At 34.5% G+C, this 21,214-nt stretch overlaps 1 pseudogene; it reads left to right on the forward strand.

The window, feature by feature from the left end:
* The first annotated feature begins 8,109 nt into the window (after positions 1 to 8,109).
* On the forward strand, positions 8,110 to 9,750 carry LOC149580224 (aldehyde oxidase GLOX pseudogene; annotated as a pseudogene).
* Positions 9,751 to 21,214: the final 11,464 nt, after the last annotated feature.

Genomic DNA, 21,214 nt, shown 5'->3' on the forward strand with positions numbered 1-21,214 from the left:
TGCTGTATATGCCTCCGTATATGATTGCTGACTGGGCTACGCATGCTGAACTTACCAGCCTTCCAAACCACTTTAGGAAGATCTGAAGCTTATTCCCAATTTGTTTTCTAACATTTGAATGAGATGGTATTTTCTGTTGTGGCTCTTACTTCAGATGTTTCCTTGTACAAAAGTATATTTTATTCTATTATCTCTGCTCGATACCCTTTTCTCTCCTTCACTGGTCGCTTTAGTTATCGGGTGAGCGTGATATTCAATACCCCATGCATGTACTTCATTGTTAACTAAGTCTCTCATCTACGCTAGCAGGAGTCTGAATTCTTGGTGTCCCTTATATCATTCAATGCTGTCTTATCCCATTATGGACGTTATTTGGTTACGGAATTTGTTGGTTTGTTTATTCTACATTACTGACGATGATGACATGTTAGATATATATTAGGAGGGCCTTTTTCCCTATTTATGCTTTCTCTGCACCCTTCACTACTTGTCTGATGCCCTCGGGTCTTCCATTATTCATGTGGATGTCGGATAACTCGTATTATTTATGTTCCTTTGTTTATCATTTTTCAAAAGCCGGATGTTGGGCATTGTCTTTTATTTTCTGTATGTATATTTTCTCTTTGATTTTTGCAATTCCCAATCTTTCAATTTGTACATTTTCTTCATGCAATGTCTGCACATATTCTTCATGAATTCTGTAGATCTGTAAGTGTCTGATGTATCTTTCTTTTACACCCATTCTAATATAAGTTGTTCATTCTATTTAATAATTTTTTAATCCACAGGATGGCAGGATGATTTGCTCTGATATCACTTGTAATGTCTCGTTTCAGGGGCATTTGGAGATTTAACATTTATTTATATCGATTTGATAATATTTCTTCTGAGTCTATATGATATCCTTTTGATTGTGTGATATTCAAAATATATATATATATAGATTTTCAAAGGATCGCCTCTTTTCATAATAATAATTATAGTATATTAATAATTATATTATATATTAATAACTATTTATTATATATAGATTAATGTTAATTATATATGATTATATATTAAAATTAATTATATATAAGATTATAACAATATATGAATCTTTTTAATTAAATATTATTTTAATATATAACAAGGATATAATATCACATATTATTGTCATACAGATATGTACTAATTATCTATGGCATATAAATATCAAATATATAATAATATTCATAGATATATTTATATGTATAATTAATACTTACAATTATATAACGTTTAATTATAAATTATATAATATAATATATGATTATTATAATATTATAAATTATATCTTAATATAATTATAATATTATCAATTATTAATACTATATACTCTTTATGTATAATTAATTTATATACTAAAATGGGGATATTACAACTAGTTTATTCTAGTTTTTACAAAACTCAATCTGAGCTTTCATTGAATGTGTGCTCTTTTATTATTTTACTACTTCAATCTTTAAGACTACAGGAATCGGTGCAACATGGCCCCCCTATAAACTGTAGTGTGCCTAGTAAACTTTTTAACGTGACCAGTAGCGCTGACGCGACACGCTCACCGGTACCACGAGGACAAAGGGGACTAGAACCCGTGACCAACTCCCTGTAACAGGGAAGATTTAGCCAACCGAGCTAGGGCCCCCGCCCTTACTTCAATCTTTTATTAACCTATAAGGCCGCATGTTAAAATTTACAATAGTATATATCTAGATCTTGACTTCAAAATATGGTATCTCCTAGTTAATTGAGATCCATGGTTCAAATGAGTTATGATTGGTGGATATATGACATTTCTAGGCACTCTATACCCCAAGGTTTGGGCTGAATTTTGAATTGAATTCTTATCTTATAATATTATTGGATTTGTAGATGTTTGGTTTTTCTTCCCATGACTAAACTACAACATAATGTTAAAGGTATAAAAACACCCCATCTCTCCTTATTTTTGACTATGACATGTGCTCAATGCATCCATGCCAATTATCAAGTAGTCAAGTTTAGGATTTGAAGGAAACCATCCAAGCATTTAAGATATTGACTTTTTATCAAGCATTCAAGGTGTTCTCCTCCATGGATCAAAATTATTTCCCTCATTGAATTGCAAGAACATCAATTTTCTAGACAAAATCTAACGAAAATCCCATATATTTGAATTCATGTTTTTAAAATGTATCTAATTCAAACTATGATGCTAATTTTAATATATGCTTATTTATAATTTAATTATGAATAATTAATTAATTGATATGAACCAACATTTTAAGAATAACTTTTCTTTTATACAACTATATATATATATATATATATAATTCGTTAAAAATTTCAATTCCATTATTATATTAAATAAATTAAACTTCATTTTTTTATTTTTTTCAAAACATGTGTATTAATAAATAATGTATACTTATAATATATTATATTAATATATGTATATCTACCAATCATTTGATAACTTTGTCCACAATAACGATAGGTATTGGAGGTAGCATCCCGCAATTGCCAAAGGACCAATAAACACCTCACTCATTCTCCAGATCGCCTAAGGCAAATACAACTATTACCTTTGTACATTATAGCTCCTTTTAGTTTTAACAATTGACACATTCTGTTCGTGTATGAATTGGGCAACAAGTAAAATTCGGCAAGCAGCTCATCTCTCTAATAATAGTTAGCTTGACCAGATAAAAATCGAAAACATAGAAGCAAGAAGTTAGCTACTCCTAAATTAAGTAAAGAGATTGACAAATCTCACACATTTCTAACCCCATTAATGGTTATAATCCAAACTAATTCAAACATCACCAGACTAAACATACTCACCGACAGTCTCACTCGGATCACAATCAATGATGAAAAGTACTTCCAATCGCAATCAATGTTGGCGGTAGTTAGTAGTAGTAATTTCTGCCATTACTAGTAGACAGCTAGCCCACGTCCAGCACCGTCCACAATAAATTGCAGACAACTTAGCCGTCCAGCCCACAAAATAACAGTCCATATTTAATATATTATAACATGTGTAAAATGTATTTTGTATTCAAGAAAGTTCTTAGACCTCTATAAATAGAGGCCTTATGTAATGCATTTGTGCAAGGCAGTAAGGCAATAAAATCAGTGTTATTTCTATGTATTTGTCTTTCTCTTTGCCTTCAAATTGGTATCAGAGCATGAAGAGCTGGGCTTAGGAAGAAAAGAATTATGTGTTGATGTGTATAACTGTTGTAGCAATGAATGAAGCTTCTAATGTTTTCTTGATTGCAGATAATTATCAGCTTCTAAAGTTGGAGACTAGTGGCTACCAAGATTGAGAGAAGAAAAGATCCCAGTTTAATGTTTGAAGAAGGTATGAGCTGATTTCTTGGAGTGAAGTCTAATGTTAAAAAAAAATTGTTAAAAGGGGAAAATAAGCATTATAATGTTGTTTGTTTAAGCTATATGTCATTGGCTTAGACTTGTTTGGTGGATTTGCTTTGTAAAGAAAAGTTTAAAATTGTAAAGTGCAGTTGTAACTGTGTATTAATATGGCTTCAGGAAGTAGTATAGCTCAACCAAAAATTCCAATATTTTCTAGTAAAAATTATGAATTTTGGGCTATAAAAATGGAGACACTATTTTGTTCTCAAGGCATATGGGATCTTATTGAAAAGGGTTTTATTGAACCACAAGATGAGTCTACATTAACACAAGATGAAAAGGATAAATTACAAGATAACAAGAAAAGAGATGCTAAAGCGTTGTTTCTAATTCAACAATCTTTAGATGAATCAATTTTTCCTAAGGTTTGTGCTGCTAAAAAGTCTAAAATTGCATGGGATATTTTAGAAATAGCATATCAAGGGACATCAAAAGTTAAGATTGCTAAATTGCAAACTTTAAGGTGTGATTTTGAAAATTTGTGTATGAAAGATTCAGACTCAGTTCATCAATTTCTAAATCAAGTAATGAATGTGGTTAATCAAATTAGATGATATGGTGATGATTTGACAGATCAAAAAGTTGTTGAAAAGATACTTCGTTGTTTGCCTAGAAAATTTGATGTCATTGTTGTTGCCATTGAAGAATCTAAAGATTTGACAATACTATCTATTGATGAATTGATGGGCTCACTTTTATCTCATGAATCAAGAATGAACACAAATAACAATTCTTCTTTGGAGAATGCATTTAGATCGCAGGTATCTTTTGGTAGAGGAAGAGGAAGAGGTAGAAGCATAGATGGACGTGGAAGTCCAAATCAAGAAGAGAGAACAAATCAATCCATTCAGAGTTTTAATAGAGGACGTGGCAGAAGTTCATTCCAACACCCATCATTAAGGTTTGATAAATCTCGAATTTAGTGTCATTATTGTAAGAGATTTGGTCATATTGCAAGTGAATGTAGAAAGAAACAAGAGGTTATTGAAAAGAATGGTGCTAATTACTTAGATGTATCTGATAACAATTTAGGAAGTTTATTTATAACTTGTAATGTTGCTCAAGAAATCTCTAGTGATATATGGTTCCTAGATAGTGGATGTAGTAACCATATGACTGGAAATAAAGATTTGTTTGCTAGCTTGGATGATTCTGTAAAATCTGAAGTAAAGCTAGGAAATGATAGTAAAGTCTCTGTAATGGGAAAAGGTGTTATAAATGTCTTGACAAAAATTGGAGGAAAAAGATATATTCCTGATGTGTATTTTGTGCCTGGATTAAAACACAATCTCATGAGTGTTGGTCAACTAGTACAAAAGGGTTACAAAGTTTCTTTTGATAATGATGTTTGCACAATCTTGGATAGAAATCCTAGTGGCAGGTTAATTGCAAGGGTCAACATGACACAAAATCGAATGTTTCCCCTTCAGATTCATTGCATTCAAGGAGGAAAAGAAGTTAGTTTCAAGACAGTATACTCAGATCAGTCATGGCTATGGCATTTGAGGTATGGTCATCTTCATTTTGATGCTTTAAGCTTATTACAAAAGAAGAATATGGTGAAAGGATTGCCTCAAATATTAAAACCACCAAGTTCATGTGAAAGTTGTATTTTGGCAAAACAACATAGAGAAAGCTTCCTAGTAGGAGGTTCATATAGAGCAAGAGCACCATTGGAATTAGTTCACACTAATATATGTGGACCTATGCAAACTCCATCTTTAGGAGGAAGTATATATTTCCTAACATTTATTGATGATTTTAGTAGGAAGATTTGGATATACTTTCTCAAACAAAAAACTGAAGCTTTTGAAAAGTTCAAAGATTTCAAAAATTTGGTTGAAAAACAAAGTGGTCACTACATCAAGGTATTGCGATCTGATAGAGGTGGTGAATTCAGTTCTAATGATTTTCTAGAATTTTGTAGATTTCATGGAATTAAGAAGCAGTTTACCACAAGGTACACACCACAACAAAATGGTGTAGGAGAAAGGAAGAATAGAACCATAATGGAAATGGGAAGGAGTATGTTGAAGGCCAAAAATCTATCCAATGAGTTTTGGGCAGAAGCAGTAGCATGTGCTGTATACATTTTGAATAGGAGTCCTACAAAGAGTGTTAAGAACACAATTTCACAAGAAGCATGGAATGGTAAGAAACATACAGTATCCCATTTTAGAGTTTTTGGCTGTGTTGTTTATTCATTAGTTCCATCTAAATTGAGAAAGAAATTGGATGATAAAAGTGAAAAATGCATCTTTATTGGTTATAGTAAAGAATCAAAGGCTTATAGATTGTATAATCCCATTTCAAAGAAATTGATCATTAGTAGGGATGTTAAATTTGAAGAAGAAGATTCATGGCATGAAAATGATAACAAACAAGTCACAAGAGGAGCACCAATATTACAAGGTGATGATGAATTAAAGGAACAAGGGACTCAATCAACACCCAATACTCCACCAAGGAACTTTGTGCAAGGTGCCTCACCTCCAAGTTCAAATGTAAGTGATAAATCTGATTCAACATTCTCAACACCAGGTTACAAAGGTAAGAAGACAAGAAGCTTAAACGAAATATATGATCAAGAAGAAGAGAATGTAGATATTTACTCAAATTTTGCTTTATTTTCTTGTGATCCATTGTATTTTGATGAAGTAATTAAAGAAGATAAATGGATCAAGGCAATGGATGAAGAAATTGACTCTATTGAAAGAAATAACACATGGGAATTAATAGATTTACCTAAAGGAAAAGAATGTATAGGAGTCAAATGGGTTTACAAAACTAAATTTGATGAAAAAGGTGAAATTGTTAAGCACAAGGCAAGACTAGTTGCTAAAGGTTTTTCACAACAATATGGAGTTGATTATAATGAAACATTTGCTCCAGTTGCTAGACTTGACACAATTCGAACTATTTTAGCAATAGCAGCACAAAAATGATTGGAAAGTGTATCAAATGGATGTAAAATCAGCTTTTTTGAATGCTTTTCTTGATGAAGAGGTATATATTAAACAACCACCTGCTTATGAGGTTAGTGAGCATGAAAACAAGGTATATAATCTAAACAAGGTACTTTATGGTTTGAAACAAGCTCCTAGGGCTTGGTATAAGAGGATTGATTCATACATGATAAGTAATCAATTCAATAGAAGTAACAATGAGCCCACGTTATATGTTAAGACTAATAATGAAGGTCAGATTTTGATTGTATGCTTGTATGTTGATGACTTAATATTCACTGGAAATCTATCAGTAGACATGTTCAAGTCAGAAATGATGAAAGAATTTGAAATGACAGATTTGGGGTTGATGAGATATTTCTTAGGTATTGAGGTTATTCAATGTGACAAAGGTATCTTAATTTGTCAATCCAAGTATATAAAGGATGTTTTAAAGAGATTTAAAATGATGAATTGCAATCCAGTGTCAACTCCAGTTGCAATAGGAACAAAACTTAGCAAGGAATAAAATGGCTCAAATGTTGATCCAACTATGTTTAAAAGACTTGTTGGAAGTTTAATGTATATGACAGCTACAAGGCCAGACATCATGTATAGTGTCAGTTTGATCTCAAGGTTCATGGAATCACCACAAAATTCTCATTGGCAAGTTGGAAAAAGGATAATGAGATATATTGCAGGAACAATGGGATATGGAATCCTATATTCCAAAGCTAACAGTTTTGGTTTGATTGGTTATACTGACAGTGATTTTGCAGGTAGCATTGATGATAGGAAGAGCACTTCTGGATATATCTTTCACCTTGGATCAAGAGCTGTATCATGGGCATCAAAGAAGCAACCTATAGTGACAATCTCATCAGCTGAAGTAGAATATGTAGCTGTCACTTCCACAGCATGTCAAGTAGTATGGATGCATCGAATTTTGCTTGATCTTCACCATCATCAGGAGGAACCAACGCCAATTCTTTGAGATAACAAATCAACAATAGCATTATCTAAAAATCATGTATTTCATAAGAGGAGCAAACATATTGATACAAGGTACCACTTCATCAGAGAATTGGTCAATAATGGAGAAATCCACCTTGAGTTCTGCAAATCTAAAGATCAATTGGCAGATATATTCACTAAGCCATTGCCAACGAATAACTTTGAATATTTGCAAAAGAAATTAGGTATTACTAATGCAAAATTTGTTAATGACAAAAATTAAGGGGGAGTGTTGGCGGTAGTTAGTAGTAGTAATTTCTGCCATTACTAGTAGACAGCTAGCCCACGTCCAGCCCAACTCTGCCGTCTAGCACCGTCCACAATAAATTGCAGACAACTTAGCCATCCAGCCCACAAAATAACAGTCCATATTTAATATATTATAACATGTGTAAAATGTATTTTGTATTCAAGAAAGTTCTTAGACCTCTATAAATAGAGGCCTTATGTAATGCATTTGTGCAAGGCAGTAAGGCAATAAAATCAGTGTTATTTCTGTATATTTGTCTTTCTCTTTGCCTTCAATCAATGATGATGCAACAGCTTTCAAGTTACAGCCAGATTAGCAAACACATCGAAACTTCCATTGATCATAAACCTATTCTTAGAAGTGTCAGATTGATCCTTCGTGCTATATAACCGGGATAGGACTTCACAGTGAGGAAAACCAATTCAGAGAAGCCTTGACAGTCTCGAACTCAATCGGTGAAAAATGAAGTGGGCAGAAACATCAACTCTCCGAGCCGTAGTTTGGATTGTCAATATAGTAGCATTTTGTTCGGGCCAGCAGCTGCAAGGGAGATGGGAGCTCTTGCTAGGAAACGGTGGAATTTCATCGATGCATTCGGTGCTGCTTCATACAAACAGAGTTCTCATGTACGACCGCCAGGGCCGGGGCCCCTCCAACATCACCCGGACTGACCCGGCCTGCATTGCCGCGGCCCGGCCACTTCCCTTCGACTCTGAATGTTGGTCTCACTCGGTGGAACATGACATTGCGGCCAATAAAGTGAGGCCGCTGCGTATAATCACCGACACGTGGTGCTCATCGGGGGCAGTTCTCAGCGACGGGACGGTCGTTCAAACCGGCGGTTTCGGAGATGGCGGGAACGTAACTCGGACTTTTCAACCGTGCTACGACGAGTCCTGCGACTGGGTGGAGTCGACTACCGAGAAGCTGAAGTCCCCCAGGTGGTATGCCTCGAATCAGATATTGCCCGATGATCGAATCGTCGTCGTTGGAGGCCGCATGGCGTATAGCTACGAGTTTGTCCACAAGAGATCCACGGATGATTTTCAATACCAGAATTTCCTATGGCAGACGATTACTCAAGGCGAGGAGAACAATCTGTACCCGTTTGTGTATCTGTCTTCCGACGGGAATCTTTTTATCTTCGCCAATAACGAGTCCATTCTGATCGACTACAAGACGAATGCCGAGATCAGACGGTTTCCCCAAATGCCCGGCGAGGGCGCGAGGAATTACCCGAGCACGGGCTCGTCCGTCATGTTGCCGCTGCATTTTGAGGACAATTTTGCTAGAGTGGAAATTATGGTATGCGGTGGAACGCCATTGGGGAACTTCATCAAGGCCGACACGCAGAAGATTTACGTGAAGGGGCTGAGCAACTGCGGGAGAATTGAGATCACTTCACCAGAGCCAGCGTGGCGGATGGAGGAAATGCCAGGGTCGAGATTGGTGGCGGACATGATCGTTCTTCCCACAGGTGAGATTCTCCTGATCAACGGCGCCGAATTGGGGTCCGCCGGGTGGCAAGATGCGCGGGCGCCCGTGCTTAACCCGTGGCTGTACAGACCTGCAATGCCCGCGGATAACAGATTTACTGTGCTGGATCCCTCGAGTATTCGTCGAATGTACCATTCTACTGCAAATCTTCTCCCCGACGGTAGAATACTGGTCGCCGGAAGTAACCCGAATGATTATTATGTGTTCTCTGATGACGTGTTTTCTAAAACCGAGCTGCGCGTGGAGGCCTACAGTCCTTATTACCTGGGCCAGCAGTACGACGTGATTCAACCCAACATACAATTTGTTGGAGATTTCCAAGCTATTCGATACGGATCGAGTTTCCAGGTAGGGTTCGCAGTCAGTTGCGGTGTAAGCGAGGAGCTTCATTTTCATGTGTACGCCCCTCCTTTCAATACACACAGTGTGTCCATGAGCCAGAGAATGCTGTCTCTCGCTGCCACGCTGGTTGAGAATGAAAATGGGGTTTATTCTGTGTTCTTGACTGCACCGCCGAGCCCGGTGGCTGCTCCTTCTGGTTATTACCTTCTTTTTGTTGTCAATGGAGGTATTCCTAGCCAGGGGTATTGGATCCGCTTCGTGTAGTACCCACTTTCTACAGCTGGGGTTTATTTTTTATTCTTTCAACGTTTTGCTGTCGCTCTCTTGAGGAGAGCAATCGGCTATGTCAATGGTTCGACATATGCTAAGTTTGAATACTACGGTTTATTTTTTAAAATTGAGTTGTTATTCATTGATTCTATTTAATTCACATATATTTTTTTAAAATCGAACAGATTTTCGCTCCACTGATAGCAAACCTGCCTAATGTGTAGAAATTTCGTACAGCGTTAGTCAGTACTAAGAAAACGTTTTGATTGATTTATTTATTTTTCTGTTTGGGCTTCATTGTATCCCACAAAAGTCAATAGATTCGAATTTTATGTACGCTCCTCTATTAAATTGCTTTTCTCCCATCATATACATAGGCTGTCAGATCATCTATATTTTTTAAATGACTAGAGAAGTCCCAATTGTGCAAAATAAAACAATAAAGTTTTTAGGTATAATTGATGAGTCTATTTCTTAATTATAATATTTACTAGTGTGAAATCAATTTAAATTTGCACTCCCATCTATCAAAAAAAGATAGTTCTTAATAATTTCGATTTCACACAAAACCTCTTAAGAATAATGGAAAATTATAAAAATTTAAATTTAAAAATCATCTAATAAGATCTATATGAATAAGTAATTTAAACTAAGGGTATATATTTTCGTCATTTATAATTAATATGAAAATGGAAATAGGAAATAAGCTTTTTCACCTATACGAAAGAGAGTGTACTATATTTTAGATGAATTAAAATCTACTAGATTTCTTTTTTTTGGTAGATAATATGCCGAAGCCTAAATTATTTATTATTAACTTACTATTACTAGTAAGATTTATTATTATTATCTATTAATCTTGAGGAGATTCAAACCCAAGACCTCCCCAATGAGAGGCTCATAATTTACCAATAAGTTGTAGGTGTAAGGAAGTAAAGGTGCATCGAATCGCTTCCTATATTAATCTTTGAGAGGACGATTATGCAAATACAACTAACTATTGCAGAGATCTCAAGAAATGCATAATAACATAATAAAAATTTAAAAAAACTCATAACACAATGATTACCATGGGAAAAACCTTCTAGAAGAAAAAGTCCACCCTCCAAAACCCCCACAATGTATTATAAAATCTAAAAGATTACAATACACTTGCAATGCAAGTTCTTACAAGAGCACCTCACCACAACTCGAACACAGACTAAGACTTAGAGAGACTCCTTCAAGCACTAGTCTTCCAAACTAAACTCAATGATTGAAACACCTGCCCAAGCCCTCCTTTTATAGTGATTTGCCACTTGGAAACCATTTATGGTTTTACAAAACCATAGGCCAAAACCATAGGCAAAACAACCATGCCACATGTTACAACACTTGTAATTTGTAACTCCAAGAATGCCATTTTCGTCCATAATTTTGTACTCTAGTTTACACCCCCATAAAAGTCATAAAATAAGTTGTTTACACTCTAAAAATAGACCTTATACATTGTTCTAGAGACTAGATGCATTTTTAACAACTCATATGCCTTTTTCCAACTCATAAACATGTGGAGAACTACTACAAACAAATTCTAAAATTTTCTAAAGATTTCTAGAGTTTTTTGGCTACAATTTCTAGTGTTTTCTAGAAAAAGAGCTGGCAAGTTTGCGACACAATTCTCAACATTCTTCCACTTGTCAAACACCTTGCAAGAGTTAGGGGATCTAAAGTGTCATGGACTTGATTGCTAGGGGCCGAGAGGTCCATAGACTCCGAACACTATTTGAACTTCTTTGTGTTCATGGTCTTAGTAAATGCATTAGCAACATTCACCAAAGTCTCTACCTTTTCCAGCTTCACCTTGTCGTCCTCAACCATATCTCTCACAAAATGATATTGTACATCAATGTGTTTGGTCTAGGCATGAAATGTTAGGTTCTTCACTAGGCAGATTACACTCTGACTATCACTATAAATTGTCAATGTACACTATTTGAATTCTATATCTAAACACAATCTCTTTAGCCAAATAGCTTTCTTGCAGGCATGAGTAGCTGCTATATACTCTTCCTCTGTAGCGGACAAAGTGACCATAGCTTATCTCTTGCTCATTCAACTGATTGCACCACCGAATAATGTAAACACATATGCACTGGTGGATCTTCTACTATCAACATCAATGGCCTAGTCTAAATCCATACAGCCTCAAACATTCAAGAAATGCTCATATCCTGTTCCATGAAAACATATAGAGTACTTTGAGGTACCCCACAAGTATCTGAAAACTTTTTTTACTGCATCCCAATGTGCTCTTCCTAGATTAGGCATATAATGGGAAAGTACTCCCACTTCTCAGGCAATGTCTGGTCTTGTACAAACCATAACATACATAAGACTATCAACTGCACTTTGATATGGTACTCGACTCATCTCTTCCATCTCCAATGGGGATGAAGGACAATGGGAGCTAGAAAGCTTTGTTCCCACAGTAATAGGAAAACTCAATGGTCTAGAATCTTACATATTGAATCTTCTCAGAATAGTACCAACATACTTACTCTAACCTAGCCAAAGATTTCTATTTTGTCTATCTCTTATAATCTCCATTCCTAGAATGTACCTTGCTACACCAAGATCTTTCATTTCAAACTTTGTTGAGAGATGAGATTTTAATTCTGCAATCAAATGTTTTCCTTTGCCAATAAACAACATATCATCAACATATAAGCCAATAACCAAGAAACTATCACCATCAAATTTGTAGTATATACAGTGATCAAATTTGGATCACACAAATTCCAAGCTCAATACATAAGTATCAAACTTTTAGTACCACATCCTAGGACTTTGTTTTAGACCATACAAGGATTTCTTCAATTTACAAATCAAATGACTTTTACCTTTCACCAAAAAGTGCTCTAGCTATGTCATATAAATTTCTTCCTCCAAATCTCCATGAACGAAAGTCATCTTCGCATCCATCTACTCAACTTCTAGATCATAAGTTGTTGTAATAGAAAGTAAAAATTGAATGGATGTCATTTTTCTATAGGAGAAAAAATTTCACCATAATCAATTCCTGCAACTTGGGAGTAACCTTTTGCAACCAAACATGCTTCATACTTCTTAATGCATCCATTAGAACCCATCTTTCAAAAGAACACCCATTTATAACCAACAAGATTCCATCCTTCAGGAAATAGTACAAGGTCCCATGTGTCATTCTTCTTAAGAGCTACCATTTCTTCTTCCATGGCTATTTTGTAGGACTCTAAATCATTCATACCAAGACCTTCTTCTACAAATTTATGTTCATCAGTATTAGCATTCAAAGAAAATACACCTCCAATCCTTAGGAGAATATCCATACCTTTTTGGTGCTTTCCTCTGTCTAATAGACCTTTGAACAATATCTGGTTCAAGTTTAGGTTCATGTTCATGATCAGATTCTCCTTCTTCCTCTAATGATTGAGAACTCATAGAGCTCTCTTCAACAACTTGTCTTTCTAAGGGCCTCGATTCAACTCTCTCAACTATAGTAGGAAATTGAAACACATCATTCTTTACTTTTATCTCTTCTAGTGGCAATGTAATAGAAGAAGGCTTAGTTTCTTTAAAAATAACACTTATGAAGTAAAATACCTTTTGTGCAATGGGATCCCAAAGCTTGTATCCTTTCACACCATAACTATATTTGATGAAGATACATTTGACAGCTTTGTTGTCCAATTTTTTATACTTCTCACTTGTCACATGAGCATATGCCCCACAACAAAAAACTCTCAGATGTCTAAGTCAAGGCTTGTGGCTTGACCAAACTTCCATTAGCATCTTATCAGGAAGAGTTGATGTAGGAGACCTATTTATCAGGTAGCAGGTAGTGGCTATAGCTTCAGCCCAAAACTTTTTTTCTAGTCCAACTCCACTCAACATAATCCTAATCTTCTCCATCAAGACCCTATTCATTCTTTCTGTAACTCCATTCTGTTGCAGAGAATATGGAGTTGTATTCTCTCTTTTAATACCACAATCTTTACAAAATGTGTCAAAAATATTGGAGCAATATTCACCACCATTATCAATTCTCAAATGCTTTATCTTCTTTCTAGTTTGTACCTCAACCATTGCTTTAAATTCTCTGAAACAATTGAAAACTTCAGCTTTACTTCTAAGAAAATAAGCCTTTGTTCTTCTACTAAAATCATCAATGAAAGAAGCAAAATAAATTGATCTACCAATAGAAGGAACATCAACTAAACCAAATACATCCGAATGGATTAGATCTAAAATACATGAGGACTTATGAGAACTTGAGTAAAACTGAATACGGTCCTGTTTACCATAGATACAATGCTCACAAAAATCAAAATCAAGATTGCAGTCATTCAACCGATCAAAAAGGTTATTGTTCTTTAATGTTTGTAAACCTTTCTCACCTATGTGGTCGAGTCTCTAGTGCTATAACATAGTCTTCTCTATAGGTAACTTTGATTCAGTAGATAGAGCACCCTTGGGTACCAAAAAACCATGACCATCTATTGAAAGAGAAACCCTCTCCTTCTCCAACAAAGTAGTCCTCTTCATAGTATTATTAAAAGTACTATTGCACTCAACTATACATGCATCAAGCTGGTATAATTTACCTAATCTACTTCCTCTTGATATTATCATAGCACCTCTCACCATTTTCACACCTACTTCAAAAAATTGTACATGCACACCAACATCTATTAGTTTACTAATAGATAAAAAAATTCCTCACTAGTCCTGGAATATGCAAGACACCATAAAATTTTCTAATTCTACCATCAAAAAATTTCACATGAATACTTCCACAACCAACAATATCAAGAACTAAGTTATCACCCAAATACACCTTACCACCCAAATGCACCTTACCACCATCAAACTTTTCATATTTACTAAACCAATTTATATTAGGAGTCATGTGGAAAGATGCACCTGAGTCAATAAACCATGCATTGTCACCTGCATGAGTGGCCAAGGCTACAATGAAAGCTTCTTCATCTTCCTTTTTGGACTCAAAATCAAAATCTTATTTTTCTACTTTTTCTTCTTCTCCACTTTGCAGTCCTTTCGAAAGAGTCTAGGTTTGTCACAATTCTAGTAGATCACCTTAGACTTACCATGAGATTTTGATCTCCCCTTATTCTTGGACATAGAACAGCCATGTTGTTTCTCATTCTTGCCTCTTTCTTGCAATCTTCCTCAAACACTCAAAGCCTCTTTGGCATTTAGAGATGCCTTCCTTCTCATCTCTTTGAAAAGTGGAGAACCAACAACGTCATCCATCTTCAAGATGACTAAAGAGTTTCCTATGGCCATGACAAGGCTCTCCCATGAGTCTAGCAACAAAGATAGAAATATTTGGCACCTTTTTTCTTCATCCATCCACACCCCAATTGAGGTCAACTGAGTCACGAACATATTGAAACTTTCAAGATGCTCAAAAATCTATCCACCTTCTTCCATTCTCAAGGAATACAACTTATTCCTCAAGAAAATCTTATTCACAAGTGATTTTTCTTGATAGATCTCACTTAGCTTCTTCCAAAGCTTCTTTGAGGTAGATTCTTCATGGACATTATTCAGTATAGAGTGTGTAGACACGATCTGATGAGATTTTTATCTTTTTTGTCTCTCACATCAGACTCTATGGATAAAGTTGGATTTGTGGGCCTAAACTTCTTTTCATTGACTGTATCCCATAAATCCCAATCAATCAATAGATCTTCCATCTTTAGCTTCCACATTTCAAATTTTGTGCTAGAAAACTTCTCTACATCCATCATCCCTGATGTGCTTTCCATCTTGACAACATAGAAATAAAAACTTCTATACAAGCTCCCACTCAAACTTTGATTAGCTAAAAAATCCTTGTATCCAACAAATAGAACCAAAATTGGCTAGGTTCGGATACCATTTGTAAGGAAGAAAAGGTGTGTAGAATCACTTCCTACACTAATCTTTGAGAGGATGATTATGCAAATACATCTAACTATTGCAAAGATCTCAAGACATGCATAATAATATAATCAAAACAACAAAGAAAACATAACACAATGATTACCATGGGGAAATCCTTCTGGGAGAGAAACCCCGCCCTCTAAAATCCGCACAAAGTATTATTAAATCTAGAAGATTACAATACACTTGCAATGCAAGTTCGTACAAGAGCGCATCACCAGAACTCAAACACAAACTCAAACTTAGAGAGACTCCTTCTACCACCAATCTTCCGAATTGAATTTGATGATTCAAATACCTCCCCAAGCCCTCCTTTTATAGTGATTTTCCACTTGGAAACCATTTTTGGTTTTACAAAACCATGGGCCAAAACCATGGGAAAAATAACCATGCCATATGTTACCCACTTGTAATTTGTAACTCCAAGAATGCCATTTTCGTCCATGATTTCGTCCTCTAGTTTAGACCCCCATAAAAGTCATAAAATGAGTTGTTCACACTCTAGAAATAGACCTTCTATATTTTCTAGAGACTAGATGCATTTTTAACAACTCATAGACCTTTTTCAAACTCGTAAACATGTGGAAAACTACTACAAACAAATTCTAGAATTTTCTAAAGATTTTTAGAGTTTTTCAGCTACAATTTTCTAGAGTTTTCTGGAAAAAGAGGTTGCAAGGTTGAGACACAATTCTCAACAGTGGGCTCTTGTCTTAAATCTAATATATGTTTGGATTGGGAATCAGAAAATAAAAAATCTAATATTCACCTCTCTTTTCTTTTTTTTGATAAAAGTGCCAAGCTACCATATTTTTGTTGTAGAAAAGAAAATAGATAGTAGTTCAAGGATTCAAGAAGGAAAGAGCTAGCAAGAAAACCTACTATGGTTGTCAGGTTACAATAGAAAAATAATGCCCTATTTAACTACAACATACCATACCATTGAGAGATAAATCAACCTATCATGGATCTTAATCACAAAAAAAATTAAGAGAAGTCCAACCCATCCATATTAGAGATCTTAAATTAGGAGAGATCTTTTGTACCCAATAAATCCAAACTAAACAACAAACAGAACCTAACAATGTGCTATGTCGATATTAGTGACATAAACATAGAACCTTATAGCCAGAAGAAACAAAATATTTCTATCAACACCCTCTATGAAAAATATATCTAAACTAGTGAAGAGCATAGAGTTATTGCTCCCCCAAATTGAGAGCACATTGTTAGACCCAACTCAGTGGAAATGTGTCAATACAATAACTTAATGAAGTCTGACACCCAACCAGTTTGACACTTGAATCATAGTATATATTGTCCACCAAGACTACTAGGTTAGTAAATCGCTAAGAGATGACCACCAAAATTGATGAGAGTATAGAGTGTTGATTGCATGGAGAACTAGCAAGTTCTCACAACAAATAATTGAAATGCCCTACCAACAATTATGTGGGAGAAGGGATCTTCCAATTGCTAAAAGAGCCACTAGAAAATGGACAGCTAGGGTGTAGCAAGAGATATGAAGGAAGGATACCCATCGATAGAATAGTGAAACATGCATACCCTCAATTGGAAGAAAAAATCCTAACATACCACCCACAAAAATCCATGATGAGAGGAATATTCTAAAATCAGCAAGGGCAAGCATAGTGCCTAGTTCTATGGCTACCTTAACATGGGCTTGCTGAATAAGTCCCCTAGCAATTTGTAGCCCCATTGCATAACAATGACACATGCACAAATAAAAGCATCCTAGTCCATATTTTACAAGTTTTGGGTTACCTCATCCTAGAGAGCATTCAACATGTTCTAAACCTAAACCCATCGACTCATTTCCAAACCATTTATTTCACATGACTTCTCCAACAAGATCCCCTAACCACCCAACCAATCCACAATAACATTAGTATCCCTAAAATAATGAGCAATCTTAAAATCCTTGAATCTAGGGAGAAGTTTGCACATTTTACCCAAGACATATTGGAACTCCCACTTGATGATATTTTTAGAGATTAGAGCCAAAGCTATGATACATGAGTAGCCTTAACAACTCCATACCCAAATAAAGTTTAACTCTCTCCAAAGTTGTTGAAGCCTTTGCTAGATTGTTTGAACCATCCAAAATTATGTTAGTCAAAGCCTTAATAATGTCACCCTTACTATTTCTTAGAACTGCTCCAATCCTTGACCTCCCTGAGTTTCCTTTGGAAGCCCCATGAAAAATAAATTTAGTAAAGGATCCATTAGGAATTTCCCATTTAACCTTTCTTCTATTTTTTTGATTTAGCCATGTTATACACTAATATCCCTTTGAGTGGTATTTTTGCTCTCTCCCATCTGTTTAGAACATAATTATCAACCAAGCAAAAGGGAGATGAAAGGGACTTTAACCTAATAGAAAATCTATTCAGAGACTCAATAATTGAGGTTTTGGTATTATCCCAAACCTTAACCACCAACATTGATTCTTTCCTAATAATCATAGTAAACTTCAAATTTATCAAAGACCTTTGTTAGAATGCTAAAATAACTCAAGGATGGGAGAGGATCAATTACTCAAGCTCCATATGTACCACTTAAACAATCACACATTAAACATTTATTATTCTACTTATCATGTTGTAGGTCGGTGTCTATTGTATGTTGATAATAAAAGCTACTAGGGTATGTGTAGGATCATGGTGTGTTGAAAAGTGGCAATCTAAAAATTATGTAGTTCTGAATTGCCTAAAAGCATTTCAAAATATATTCCAACTTTTTTCTCACCCACCCTGATACTAAATGAAAACAATTAATATCTTTATAAGTTCTACTATAACTTTTGATACCACCCCTATATGGTAAACTTTACAAAATCCTGAAAGTGTGTTTTTGGCCTATTTTTATATGATTTTTACTTCAAACATGTAGCTAACAACTTTTTTCACCAAAATTTGATCAAATGAAAAGGGTTTCTTAATACAATTCTTATCTTTCCATAAATGTAATGTTTGTCAAATTATGAGTTTAGTAAATAATTATTACTTATTTTCTAATATAGTTATGTATAAAGTACTGTCTAACACACTACTTGAAGAACAACTAGAACTTTCAAAAGATACAACATTTTTGAATTCCAAAAGATGCACCACATTCTATGTTTCTTCCACTTTAAGGAAAAAAAAAAGGAAATTTTAAATTTTAAAGAGTTTTGAATTAGTTAAGGTGGTTAGACACGAGATTTTTTTTATTCCAAAAATACTAAAGTCAAATATTTATTTATTAATTATTTACTTAAATTAAAAATACCCAAAAATATGTCACATCTAGGCATGAGTCTACTACTTATATCTAGAATATTATTTAAAAAATATTATAATTTGATTTTGACTAAGGTGGTTAGACATATGTCTACTTCTTATTTTTGTTCTGAAATTTTTGTAATATTGCATTAAAAATCAAAATTTTGACCAACTAATTTTTTTTTAAAAAAGTCCAGTCCTAGTAGTTTAAAAACTTGATTCAATTTTCTAGATATTATTTTCTATCAAATTTTTGATATAAAATTAATAACAAGTAGAAAATTGCACATCAAGTTGTCATAACCCTAATTTTCTAATTTTTTTATTGCCACTTAAGAGCATAGTTTGGTTGACCATGATCCTGCACATACCCACTAGTAGCTTACTATCCTAAGACAATAGACTTGTTGAATATAACACATGTAAATGTAGAACACCAAAAAACATTCAATACAAGTTTGACACTAGCATTTAACATGGAAACCCAATTTGGGAAAAACTACTAGCAACAACTAACTACTTTTTCACTCTTGTGAAGTGAGCTCTATTAGGAACCAACCCTATTAAAGGTTGCAATACACATTGTTAAATGTGACTTGGTTAGAGGATTTAATCACCCTACTAGGAGTGGCCTTGTTAGAGGACTTTGATCATTCTATTTAGAATGTCACCTTGCTAAAGAATTTACATAGACTATTAAGTCCTTCAGTAACTCTTAGGTCAGCCTTTGATTAAAAGGATTTCAATACAAACTATTTACAATTATTAAAAATAAAATGGTAGGGTTTGATCTCTATGATTACAACTCACTTTGTAGTTTCAAATCACTGTTCAGTTTATGTGGTGATTTTCTAATTAGCCTTATTTGTCATCTCTATCTCTTATTCACCAGAAAAACCTTCAAGCAATCACCCTTCTCTTCACAACAAACTTAATCCTTCATCTTATATTTTCTTATCACCTTCAACAACTTTGTTCCCTCTTATTGGAAACTCACACAAGTTCATTGTTTTGTCTCTTTGCTTCTCACACTTCACGCTATTGTGTTAACCCTTGTGCGCCTCTATTCCACCTCTCTCTTTGTTTGTTCCTAAAATTCATCTCTATACCTCCTTAAATATGTAATTATGATCTTTTATCATTTTCATAATCACCCTAGATCTTAAGGTTTACGATTCGATCCAATAGATTCATTGCATATATTCATCTTCCTTCTTTTCTATAAACTCCTCATCAAATTCATTCATTAGATATGGTAAATAATCTTCTCCTTAAATTAAATGATCCAACTTGTTAATCTTATCTTCAACACACTTTCCATATCCCAAGAAATCAACTGAGTCGGCTAGATATCATGATATCTCATACACATTCAAACTACTAGCATTCGACCATTACTAAGTTTTGACACTCGATCATCACTAAATTTCTTGGTCATTGTAGAACTCTTGGCTCAACATTAACTGGCTTTCTCATTTGATATTGATGCCTGGTCAACACTAGATTTTCTTGGCTTGTACAATGGCCTGGTTGACACTAGCATCACTCAACATACCTTAGTCTTTTACTCTAGTTCTCATTCAAGCTTTACATTAATGATATATCTAGACTTTTATTGTAAAGATTCAAGCATCAACATGATATAAACAATCAGTTTGCCTTATCAAAGTATAACTAATCAAATGTCTATTGTAGCTTCATTTTCTTAACTCAAACTTTCATCTAGGTGTTTTTGTTATGAAAAACTTCTCAAATCCTCTTAATCAATAAAATAGATATGACATTTAGATTAGATATAAATATGTATCATCAGTAGATTTGACATCAATGATAAAATAATAGTTGTTCCAATTGTATTTTCCAACAATCTCCCTCTTTGGCATTGATTGCAACATCTTACAATATTTTCTTTATAGGAATACAATTTCCCACTTTGTTTTTTTTATTAAGAAAAGTAGCAAGTGGATGTACCCATGGTACACCAGTAGACAATAGGCACTATAAAATAATAATAACAATACCTAGTGTGAGACATCCATAAACCCAATCATCAAAGAGTTGTATCTAGACCTACCTCTACCAAAGACAAAGGTAAAAAAGTGACTAAGACCAATGTCAATATTGACAAAGGTCAAGTTGGGACAATCCCATTAAAAAGTTGTAAACTTTAACCAAAAACAATAACAAAGGACTTGGATGAATTG

This window comes from Cupressus sempervirens, chromosome 1 (assembly GCF_028749045.1).
Source record: "Cupressus sempervirens isolate cs-2001-9-10 chromosome 1, ASM2874904v1, whole genome shotgun sequence".
NCBI lineage: Eukaryota > Viridiplantae > Streptophyta > Pinopsida > Cupressales > Cupressaceae > Cupressus > Cupressus sempervirens.